Below are 9969 nucleotides of genomic sequence, written 5' to 3' on the forward strand. Positions count from 1 at the left end.
AGAGAGAGAGAGAGAGCGAGCGAGGGGGGGAGGGAGGGAGAGTCAGACAGAGAGAGTGGGAGAGAGAAAACAGTATGACTGTGTTAACTATGTGGAAAGATGTAAGGGAAACAAGACTAAGAGAAGCACCCCGCGCCCATCCCATCCCACCTCTGTGGTAGTGTGCGGCAGCGGCGTTGTAACATAATTACTGCTGGGACATTTCTATTCCCAATGATCCATTTGCGTCAGTCAGGTTTTCGAGCCCAGCCAATGAATGGATTCTCAGTTTCTCAAGGATAAAGAGATGACCCTCTCCTAACAGTTATATCCATTTCATGGAGAAAAGCTACTCTCCTCCTCAAGGTAAATCCCTTGATGCATATTTGAGTGAAACTTTTATGAACAAAGAAAATGATGATAACTTCTTTGATGCAAGCGTAGGGTGATGAATTATGTCTCATTAAAAATGAATGCGCTTGACGACTACGATATCATAGAGGTATGGTAGCATTGCTGAAGTGTCCTACACGCCCCAGTTTGTGCCTCTAAAGTATTACCATTACATTCGAGTCACAGAGCTTCCAAAGTTTCGGAAAAATAATTAGCCATCTTTGAAAAAAAACCCTGAAGGTCATTTAACAACACAGTTCTGAAGGTAGGTAGGAAGGTAGGAAGACTCTTCTAAACGTCTGGATGGGGAAATGTTCCATCCATCCTACAACAAAATGAAATTTTCAGCCGTTTTTCACATTCAAAACACAAACGTGGTAGCTGAAAATGACATACATCTTTGCTAATTTCTTTTTATTTATCATATATTGATGTTTTTTTTCCAATATTCTACATTTTTCTCAAAAAGTATCAGGGTATTATTTTTCTTGTATTTGTACTTCTGGAAGATTGATTGAAGAAAGATGGGACTCTGTGACTCCAATGCTAGTGTTCAGTTTCACATCATTAAGGTTACTTTCTCACAGTAGCACTGAGTAAACCATCACTGTGACCTGAGAAACCTCTCTATTAGATTAACCTCTTACAAATAATTTCTAAGCAGCCAATCTACAGTATGTCACGTTATAGCTCTAAAATGCAATTGGCAGTACTAATGGCTAACTACTCACTTCATATTATCACCAGTGGTTTAACAAACTATGCCTCTGAGCAAAAGCCCTCCATCACCAACATTCCTTATGACAGTATGTCAGTTTAGCAAGTCAATGTCTTGACATGGCACAACATCAGTATTCAACACTCTTTATCAACACTTCCTGGGTCACACTTCGCTCCTGCTAATAAAGTTACATGTTACACATCCAAGTTTCAGTCTCAGTTTAACTACTTTCATTACTTTTTTGAGGGTAGGTCAAGATAAATTGTTGTTCACTGGCGGAGATAATATTTATGAGAAAATCTTGGGAGGTTTTTTCTGTTTTTCTAACACAGACACACAAACACAAATACAGTAAAACTAATGCATGCATGGTCCTCGAGGTTTCAACATTTGCATAGCATTACAGTGTGGTGCTGTGGTCTGATGTGGTGCAAAGGCATGTGTCCATTTGCATGGTTGTCTATCATCAGATGGACTTCTCACCAGGGAACAATAATAATGCCAACACCATAGGGAGCAGCAGCCCCCCCCCCACACCCTCCCAGGGAACCCTGCGAGCTGTGTTAAGTGCCATGGAAGCCTTTTGATGTTGCACAGACCGCAACTCAGAAATGGTAAACAGCGAAGATGAACCAAGATCTTCCTCCGGGGGGAATCCACAGTGTAAGGATATTAGGCACGTCATGCATAATGTGTCTCAGCAGCAGCGCATTTACTCGATCTCAACACATCTTTGGAAACACTGTGGATCCAGATTAGACACTGAGATTTCAGATACTCAATTTTCCCCTGGTGTTTGATGATCAGCAGGCAGATTTAACTAAATAAATAGTGAGCACTGCAGAAAGACAAGAGTTTTTTGGTACACATACATGTAGTCCATATTGTTTAGGATTCCAGTTACTGTCTGCCTACAGAGAATGCCTGCTTTTAATGGAAAAAAAAAATTAAAAAGCTCAGAATAAATATTTGATTTTCTCTTCCCATTTTTATCTTCCACTCGATGCCTCTTTCCCACAGTGTTCCATTACATAAAAGGTTTATGCAATCTGAGCAGTGAGGATGGCCATGAGTCATAACAACAGAGAAAGGGGCTAGCTAAAGTCGCATTGATTTTTCTATCTTACAATTTTATGTTACAGAATTAGTCTGTTAATGATCTCACACGGCCTGCTATTCACACATTTCATTTCATGTTAAACATTTCAAATAAAGCCACCTCTCACCCATTTCTGAAATTACAGTGTGACACATGCAGACCGCAAAGGGCTGGAAAATGTATAAAATCTAGATTTGTGAATGTCTGTCATGGGGTTTTATGTTATTAGGTTTCTGTAACATCACACCGAGCAACAGCTCTCATTTTGAATATTCACTGTCTGCTTTGTGAATGATGTGTTTTAATAGTAAACAGGAGTTTTAATAGAAGACTATCCTGAGAGCTCATGTTCATAGGAGGGGATGGGAAGAAAAAAATACCATCATTTGTTAATTATCGATAAAAGTTGACTTCAACCTGATTTTTTTTCCTCTCGTCTATCTCTATTTGAAAATCTATTGAAATCAATGAACGGCATTCGCAGAGCAAATAATCTAAGGGGTATTTCTGCAGCTACAGCCCACAGTTTCTCCCAAATCAGATGATGTGTGCTAGCTGTCACATGAACACTGTGTGCAAACAGTGTGATAGAGAGAGAGGGAGACAGACAGAGAAAAGGAAAGAGAGAGAGACCCCCACAGGCCCTGCTGCTCGCCTCTCCAGGAATCTTTTCAGTCAAACTGTTTGCTGATAGCCTCTGGTCCCGAGTCCCAGGGCCAGCGGCCGCTGATGGATGCCCCTCCTCTTCTCAACCTCCATATATGTTCGGAACACCCCTGGCAGTTGGACCAGCGACAGAGGTTGAGGGGAGGAGGGAAACAAAATCAAGAACAACACAGTCTGACATGAATACAGGCTGGCAACAGCTCACTGGTGGAAACACTACACCATTCTCAACTAGACTTGCAGCCCACAGCACACAGATGGAAAGTGGACTGGGAGAAAGGGAGAGGACAGACGGGCAGACGCACAAACAGCGGGCAGACTCAACACCTCACTCACAATCACAGTCACACTATAGAGAGCTGGGATCTAGAGACTGGAGATGCAATGACAACACTTTCTGAATGCCCTTGGTTTTAAAAGCCTAGTTTGAACTGAATTGGAAACATTTTAATAACAAATATGGCGTGCTAGAGGGCGAAGCTTTTGAAACTGTGACCACTTAAAGAGTTTAGGATGCCACGTGAACTGTAAAAGCCTAAAGATGGTATCATGGCTTGTAAAAGTGAATCTTGACCAGGCTTACACTTCCCCTAAAGTGGCCACGGTCTTATCATTCTGAATCTGCGCACAGAGTATAAACACAGCGCACAGTACTGTATCGTGGGCCTAATGTATAACAGTTTGGGAACTCGTGCTCTAGCTAAAAACAACACGCATAAGGCGGTGTTCACGCTGCTAGAGCTCAGCCCCTACAGAAGAGAGGAAGACAACTTTGAACTACAAGTCAGAGCCCCGCGGTGGACTGGAGCAGCTTCCAGATAGAAGAGGTGGCTAGGGTCACTTCCCTTCCCAGTTCATGTGGCTGATGTGTGCTGCAGAATAATGGGAGGAATCACATCCTCCCCAGCTGTTCTGGTTCACAGGGCTTCTCAGACAAACAGAAAAACAACGATACTGCAGGCCAGGCCTCCTTCCTGCAGCTCGGGAGGCCTCCAGCTGCAGGGGATCCAAGTCTTCCTCCCAGCAGCTACTGGACTTTTGGTCAACGTGTTCGCTATAGGAGCTGTGTCACCCAGATCTCACAGCTGTATTTACTACACCAGCCATTGATAAACTCTTTTCCATGGACTTTACTTCTCGCTATCTTGGGTAACATAATGGGAGGCTGGATTAAATGGTGATAAAGGCTGTAACTGATGTTTGAAATTGCCCTATTTTAGCGCTCGCAACAACAACACAGTAAACAGCCTCATCACACAGAGCTTACCAGACTTTGAAGAAAGTTTACTTTGCACATAATTCAATTGTTTGTCTGTTTGCGATGCGTCTAATCGACTCCATACAAAGCCAGAGTTAAATCTCCAGTGAGAGATGCTTTTTAAGATCTACAGTAGAACATCAGGAATTCAATACAGTGGGGTATATTAGCAATCATGGGAGATCTTTTGATCTAGTAAATTAGATTATAATATATTCCTTTGATTTATGTTTTTTTCAGTCTCATTAAAATTCCATTAAAATGCAACTCAGCAAAGAGATGTCTTTCTTAACTTCCTTTTCAACTATCAGTTTTGCTCTGTCCATGATTCAACTTAATTATATCACCACAGTACTAGCAACATAGTCACTCACTATCAGCATTTCCACACAAGAAAAGGTCCTTTTCATGTAAACAATAAGAAAACAACCTAAAGAATAATGACTAACCAAACCACAGGACACACACATTTGGGTTATATGTCCTCTAAGTGAGGCCCACTCACTTTCTGAGATGATGCACAGTGCAATACTGCGGTTTCTCTTGCACTCCAGAAAGCCAAAGAAGGAGGCGGAGGCATCTTAGAAAGGTGCTAAATGACTTGACTTCTCAAAGTCATCACCTTTGCTCCACCACATGCTTCCACAGTCTACCCTCCCAAACCACAAAGTGCACATGTGCTATCCTTTCTGCTTATTAACGAACGTGGCACATCAAAACTTAACACAGCAGAAGAAACGACGCATCGAGCAGAAGCTAAAAAGAAAAAAAACAATAATTAGAAAATACTAAACAGTAACTATGGTGTTATTTTAGGATACTAATGTGGTTACAGTGGCTATATAACACCATGTGTTTGTATTCAAACTCACAATCAGCGACTGGTATGGATGTGGTGTGACAGAGAGACTAGGATCATAGTGGCGAAAGAAGATTAACAGCAGATTTAGAGTGCCGCTCTGCTTGAGGATCTTCCCGCTGATTCTCCTGTGTGGTCCAGGCTGAAGAGGTGAAGAGACCTCCAGTCAGGCCTCGTTTGGAAGAGCAGGGGAGACAGGAAAAGACGGTGCGGCCTTAAGCTGCTCTGCCCCGCTCAGCAGCACATGTGCTGAGTGAGCCAAACGAGGTGGCTTACCACCAGAGGTCTCAGTCAAGGGCAGGACAGTTGAAAGGTCACTGCTAGCTGTCTTGCTATACAAACAGTGCCTCAGCAAGTAATACATTCACCCTCTGAGCTTACACGAGGCTATTAGAGGGCCTGAACAATACTGGAGAATCAGCCAGTGACATTTACTTATTAAATATAAGAGTTCTATGTTTTTATAGCAGTCATTTATGGTATTTTGAAAATGATTAATGTTCATAAACATTGTTTAGACAAACGTACATACTATAACTGTAGTTCTATCAATTGATATCTGACAACAGTGTATGCACTATATTTTAATGTTTAGATAAAAACTCCTTTAACTTCGACTGAACCACTAAATTTGAAAGTCTAGTGTATTTAGCAAGTTTGTGTTGTCTGACACCCAGTGCCAGTTCACATCCATACCAGCGGCTCGTGACCACAGCATACACACGTCCTGTCTAACACGGGCAGCGCATGCAAACATCACACAAAGACAGACGGAACTTAACCCAGGACTGTAGAAGTGCTAACCAAAGGCCCACTGTGCCCTAATTAGCATTAACCAAGCTCAGAAAAAGGAAAGGAGAGAGAATTTAAAAAAAGTGTCTCTTGAATTGAAGCCAAACTATCAAAATGTTTCTGCTTTAAATGTATAGTTTAGGTGTGATTAGTGCTTTTCTACACAACAACAGCAACAGCTATATGTTTACAAAAAGAAAAAAAGCAGTACAAGTCTTTTCTCTTTAGTCTACAAGGGCCAGTTTACAGTTAACTGTGGTCTAAAACATTATCCGCCAGGCTCAAAATTCTGCATCCAACCTCCAGGTCTCACAGGAAAACGCTGGAATCTCCATATTGATGATAGAGCTCCAATAAACAATGAATCATGTTACTAAGATGCTTTTGTTAGTCGAAGAGAAAGTTGAATAGTTACAATGTGACACTGAGTATAATCCTGCCACTTATCGTTTGAGTGATCTTAAAAGAAAATCTTTAAAAAAAAAAAAAAAAGCACCATAGTAGCAAAAATCTGGCAAAAAATTTACCGAACAGAGAAAAAAAAGAAGAGAAAAAACGTATCTTCAATCACCTCAGTAGGTTTGTCTGTCAACTTAGGCAAACTTTCTGTACCTTATTGTTACCCAACCAACCGAGAAACTATATTTAATGCTCACATTTTTTGCCAGAAAACTCAACTGTACCTAAAGTTGCCACACAAAATAGTAAAGCATAAAAAACATTTAAAAAAACAGATTCACAGTTATGTGAAAAATACATACAAAATAACCGTAACAACCATAATTCCTGTAATGTTATAGCTCATTTGCAGTACAAAAGAACAGCTTGGCTTACCAAACAATCAAAGAAACACTATCCTCTTTATTGGACCAAGAATGTTCAGTTTCTGTCTCTTATTTTTCATTCAATACATCCTTGGCTTTCAGATTTCTGGTGTTTTTGTCCTCCTTGGAAAAATGTCCTGGGAGGAGGAGAGCGGAGGAGAAAGACTTTCACTCAGTGATTCAGCGGCATCGTGTAAACGCCAGCATTCTCTTTCTGACAACCAGCGTTAATTGCAGATCCGACTCGCCCACACACTCCACATTTCTCCTGGAAGGAGAAGCTGAGACACTGAGATTGAAGTGGGATGAGGAGTGCAGTAAAAGATGCTGCAGCTGCCCGTTCCTCACACCGTCACCACCTCTCATTTCTCCCTTTTCCACTGAGAACTTGTGCTAAGACACTCACACGCACTTACGTACATTTCCAGAGACGTGCAGGGGCTCACAAACATAACAAGTAACAAGGCTAAAACACTTAATAAACAGTGGTAGTCATCTTGGAATATTATCCATCTAGCTTCAAAAATCACAGTATTGCTGATTAAATGATACAGGGTGGAATCTAATAGATACATTATAAAACATCTGAGTGTGTGTTTGCTTAATGGTAGGACATTTGGGGTCTCTGAGGTTAAAGCAACAGTTCAGCGCATGCATGAAGAGGCCGTTTATGACGGCTCTCTCAGGGCCTTCACAGACATCATATTCATCCTTTTGACTAATATGTGACATAAATTGTTAAAATGATATTCAATTCAGCCGCGTTGAAAGAATCCTTCATCCACACATTAGACATAAGAGCTCACGTGATGGGGATCATGAGCAACAAGGCCCATTACTGGCGAGGCCTGGGGCAGCACAGAAGCTAATGACTGCAGATTGGAGGGTGCTTTACTGCTTTGCTTTAAAAACCACTGGCAACTAGCTGGTATGGTAATGTGCAAGCCGTCAGAACGGCGGCAACAGTGCTTTAATGCTTACTTTAACAAGTACTACAAGCAACCTGTACATACTAAATTAACAATTCACAGCCTTTAAGGATACTGACACACAGTTTGAAGTTGCCCCTCCACAACATGCTGGAATGAATCCATATAAAATCACAAAACACACTTTACAAGTTGCAACCAAAACTTTTCAAACGAGACTAAATTCCTACAAATGTTAACTTGTAAAAAAGAGAAGTGACTAGAACTTCAGGTTATGCTGGTGGTATTTCCTGTTACAACTGAATAAAAACTACCATTTATGTAGAATATTAATGAGACCTGTATGGTGTGGGCATACACCAGAAACACTTGAGAAGGTCAGGTTACTGTTGGCCGTCGCCCACTCTGGCGACAGGGTAAGGTCAGCAAAGATCCTCTCTCACCTGCTCTGTTATCAATCTGCCCATGCAGCTTATGTTAGATGCACTGCCCCTAGCCTGTCACATGAAATAATAAAAAAAAAGTGAGGACTTTAAGTTATTATTTATGTAGTAACAAGTCTATCAAGACAACAATTACCTTAATTCACCTGATTGGGTACATTTCAGCTCAAGCTTAACCAGTCATCAACCCACATAAAGTAAGAGATAAAGTAATGATTACTTTATACTAACAGATATAAGGTCCTGAATCACTGTTTATCACGTTAAAAGCGCCAAATTAAACTTTAAACCTTAGGCGTGATGTCATGCAACTGTTCGTGCTTGGCAAGAAGTCTCCTCTTGTTTAAAAATTAAAAAAAAATACATCACAACACCGGTAACAACATGTATGACAATAACCAAGTGTAGTGATGTCATCGTGCACGGGCTGACCAGCACCATCTAGATTTCATTATCACTAACATCAAGGCAGTTATTAAAACTGGCAACCTATGTGGAAAAGTCGGACTATATCCTACTAAATGATGATGTACGTTTTTACGTTAAAGTAGGTTGGATTAGGTTTAGATATTATTTCAGAAGTTGCATATTATGCAAACACAGTATTCGCTGCAAAGTCAATATCAGAACTCAACTTCTATTATTCCCTGTGTGAACCGTAGCCTGCAGTTGTTGCGATGGCTCAACGCTGTTATTATTACACACACATTGATTACTATTTTGCCAGAACGATGCGACCGTTTTTACAAAGTACAGTTCAACAAATTCACACTTTCGATCCCACGACTAACTGCGGTGGACTTTTAGGAGTCACAGATTCACACAAAAAGGAGCATCTTAAAGGCAGTGACACCGACAGCGACAGTGAGTCTTATAACCGGCGTACTGCTGCTCGCGACGAATCCTCTAAAAGTTTCTCGCGATTGACTGATATCAACAGCGCGCGCGTCTGACTGCACCCTTTAAAACAGCAATAAGACATTTTACGGCACCAGAACCTGGCTGATAATGCAAACACGACTGGTGTTAAGTGACACGACACGGCTTTTACGCTCTAACTCGTAATTCGGCGCGTACTCCGGAGAAGACAGATAGATAGGAATAGAAATAGAAATATACAGTTAATGTCTCCCGTCTCCCAAATCCACTCTACGTCTCCCTCTTGCGCTTTTCTACTCTCACTCACTGTACCGCTGCCACACTCGGCAACATTGTTTCTATTTCCGTTACTCACCTTTACTCCCAAGTCAGTCGCTGTGTATAGACACTCTATATCGGTGGCTCCAGTGGATAAACGTAATTTCAGTTCACATTTACACGCTGACTGCTATTTTAGGGGGAGCTGACAAACTCAGAAAAGCCAGTCTCCCTCTTGTCAGTGAGAGACTCCTCCCCTTATCTGACGAACTGCCTCTCTCACTCTCTCTCCCGCCCTCTCTCCCTCCCTCCCCACACACACACACACACACACACACTCAGCCGTCAAAACATTAGAACAAGTAGTAAAAGTCTTTGTTTATCCCTTAAATGTAAGAACGCATACAAAATGAGGACTGAATTCCAATAGTGTTGGGTTTTATACGGCAGACGACATACTTTACTGACTATCATACGGGCCTATTCATTGTTTTGTTTTTTTAATATACTGCTGTTGTTTTATTCGTGTCATAATCATTATCATAACACTGGTCCAAACAGCCATTTGGATTAGTCACTCACAGGCTGAACTTCGGGGAAACTTTGGCGGGACTAACGAGCAAAAAAACAACTAACAAAGCAGAACTGAACTAGAGACAGCAATAGGTTACTGAAGTAGGATCTGTTTTCTTATTAGATCTGGACCACTACTTTCCCCTCAAATTACTCGGCTCAGCCTCATCACATTAGATACATTTGACGTCATATCTCTAAGACAACAGCAATGGAATTTGGTCTAAAGGGCACCTCGTTCGGCCAATGGGAGTCTGCAGCGTCTGTCGAGCGGCCAATTAGAGCGAGGAGGCGGG

General features: G+C 41.5%; 1 protein-coding gene across 1 annotated transcript in view; it reads right to left on the bottom strand.

Moving 5' to 3' along the window:
- mef2aa (myocyte enhancer factor 2aa) overlaps positions 1-9342 on the bottom strand; it is a gene marked incomplete in the record, with an annotated part of 53353 nt that extends 44011 nt beyond the window's left edge. The window contains 1 exon segment of the mRNA XM_035664672.1: positions 9198-9342.
- Positions 9343-9969: the final 627 nt, after the last annotated feature.

This window comes from Morone saxatilis, unplaced genomic scaffold (assembly GCF_004916995.1).
Source record: "Morone saxatilis isolate NCDOM2014 unplaced genomic scaffold, NCSU_SB_2.0 Contig2, whole genome shotgun sequence".
Taxonomy (NCBI): domain Eukaryota; kingdom Metazoa; phylum Chordata; class Actinopteri; family Moronidae; genus Morone; species Morone saxatilis.